This window comes from Elephantulus edwardii, unplaced genomic scaffold (assembly GCF_000299155.1).
Source record: "Elephantulus edwardii isolate Elephantulus edwardi_28Jun2011 unplaced genomic scaffold, EleEdw1.0 scaffold00128, whole genome shotgun sequence".
Taxonomy (NCBI): Eukaryota; Metazoa; Chordata; class Mammalia; order Macroscelidea; family Macroscelididae; genus Elephantulus; species Elephantulus edwardii.
The window spans coordinates 10,175,381-10,178,051 of record NW_006399878.1 but is presented as its reverse complement, the minus strand read 5'-3'; the positions used below and the strand labels follow the sequence as shown (position 1 = coordinate 10,178,051).

Genomic DNA, 2,671 nt, shown 5'->3' with positions numbered 1-2,671 from the left:
TTGAACTTTGCTGTTGTCACTGGGGTCTGATGTTATCTAGTCAGGGTGAGCAATACTGTCATTCTAACTTCAGCCAAAATTGCTAATCTACATTATTTATAGAAATTTCACCCAAACTGTTAGCATATGAGGAGTGCACTTCTAATCATGCTTCTAATTCCGTGCCATCTATTTTCATTTTTGTTAAAGGCTTCAATCAGGTACACAGTCCACTGACAGCCTCAAACCAGAGAAATGGCTAACTTGAAACTTGAGGGCCATTCCTTGAAGTAAATCACCTATCAGCTATTTATCAAGTCCCTTCAATCTTCCATGGTCCCGGTCAGTTTTCCCCCAGAGTGGACATGGTCTAGATCTCCCAGCAGTATTTATTTTACAAGAAGTTTTTGGAGTTTTGCATCAAGTTGGAAGAAATGCAAAGCTTACTCTTCTTGTTCTAACACTATTGTTTGTTGTGATAATGCCATTCTGCCTGCTACAATTCCTAGCAACCCTGTGAATAACACACCGGTGCCGTCCCCAGCCTGTGCTGTCCTCACCATCCCTGATACACTTGAGCCTTTTGGGATAGTTTCTGTGCCAACCCACCTTGTTGATGGTATTCTTCTCTGTTTCTCTGACCTTTTACCATTTTTAGTATAATGTCTTTTTCCAAGGATTTGCCCTTCCTGACAACATAATGTTTTAATTCCTATCTATTCCTTTTAAAAAATCTGTACACACACATACACACACCCCTCCTCCACTCTCTCCTCGTTTATATACAATGTAAGTAGACACCTGTAGACAGAATGCTGAGTCTCATATTGTAAAACATTTTTACAACCAAAGATAATTTATGATCTCTTGTCTGAAGAATTTGTCTAGTATCCTTGTTAAAATCGGGCCTTTTAAAATGTATTGGGAGTAGGTGCATGCAAAAGCTTTTTGTTCTCATTAAAGTGATGCATTCTGACATAAAATTGATAGGTTTATGTATGGCATATGGATTTAGGATGTGAATCTTTGGAAAGCAGTGACCATTACAGTCCCATCACTGCACAGATTATTGGTAATCTGATCAACTCACATGGTGATTCCTGTGGTTCTGCTGTAGGCAAAGGACAGCTTGTCGACACAGTTACTGAGAGAGCACCGTTACTGAGAGAGCACCGCAATGAGCTTGAAGTGATCATGAGGGCGAGGTTCTGATTTGTTATTCACAGCGTCTCTGTGAGTCAGTCAATGGATGGCACCTAACAACTACAAAGTACTGGGCCACAGGGCTTGGTGTTTGGAATGATACATAGTGCTCATTATATGCAGTGCTCTCTGTATTCTGGTTTGTTCATTGTAATGGGAAATTAGATGATTAAAAAGTGGAGAAAATTCTTTGTTATATTTGGGCATGAACATTGTTATGGCACATCAATAGTAACCAAAGCATTTGTGCAGGTTTTATTGAATACTGTGTACAACAACTAGTTAAGTTCTTATTTGAGTAATTGCTGTTTTCATGCAGGATTTTAGACCTTTATTGGATTTAGGATTTATTGAAGCTTAAATGTGATGTACTGAATCTCTTGGCTCGTAGTATCAACGTGTGGATTCAACACCTTGATCTTTAAGAAACAAATCCCAGAGTTTGTTTTGTTGTTTTTATCTTGTGGTTTTCTGTTTTGTTTTGTTTTGTTTTGTTTTTCATGCAGTTTGGTTCTTAAGGATTTAAAATACCATCGATGGCTATAATCTTCATTGAAATGCATATAAACCTTAGCACTCACAACTCTAATGTGACCCTTGGCCACACTCGCTCCGTGAGATGCTGCTCCCTGTTCCTACTTTATACCCTGTGCCACCCCCTCTACTCTCTCAGCATCACAAGTCCTTCATTTAAGCAGCATGTTAGCTATCTGGGGCTTCATGCTTGTTTGGAATTGGCACCAGAGCAATCAGTGGCTTCAGAAAGGGTGTGTTCCAGCCCACTTGCAGACATAGCTGCCAGCAAAATCACCATTGAACAGAGCTCCAGCATCGTTTTTCTCAAGGGCGAGTTTGCTATAAATTCTGATAATAGAAGCATGTGTCAGGAGAAAACAAGGGGCTTTAGAAGTGATGTTATAGAGAGCGAGGTTGTGGAGGGTTAAAAGAATTGAAGCATGTAAGGTTTTAGAAGGGAAGAAGGGGAAGGTAATAATGGAGGAGCCCTGGTGGTGCAGCAGTTAAGCCCTTAAGAGCTCACTGAAAAGTTGGCAGTTCTAAATCACTCAGGCCTCCATGGTCTGTTCCCATAAAAGTTGTGTAGAAGCCCTATGAGGTTGTTCTATTCTATTACATCTGGTCACTACCAGTCAGAATTGACCCACTGACACCCAACAACTGCCAAACTTGAAGGCAGGAGCAGAGTCTGGAGATAGATCATATTTATGTGCTGCTCTCTGTTTATACATAAAGAAACTTTGCCCTGAACTTGACTAAGGACAGGACGCCATTGGGAGAAGAGCCCCTAAAGACCAGAAGAGATCACAGGATAGATGTTAGCCTTTGAAATCAAAACAAAACCAAACACACTGCTGTGGAGTCAATTCTGGCGCTAAGTGACTTTATTAGAAGACACAGTAGAATGATCTTACAGAATTTCCAAGTCTTTAAATCTTTAATGAAGCAGATTATTGTTGTTGTTGTTGTTGTT

General features: G+C 40.1%; 1 pseudogene; it reads left to right on the top strand.

The window, feature by feature from the left end:
* LOC102871795 overlaps positions 1-2,671 on the top strand; it is a 31,012-nt pseudogene that overhangs the window by 23,358 nt on the left and 4,983 nt on the right.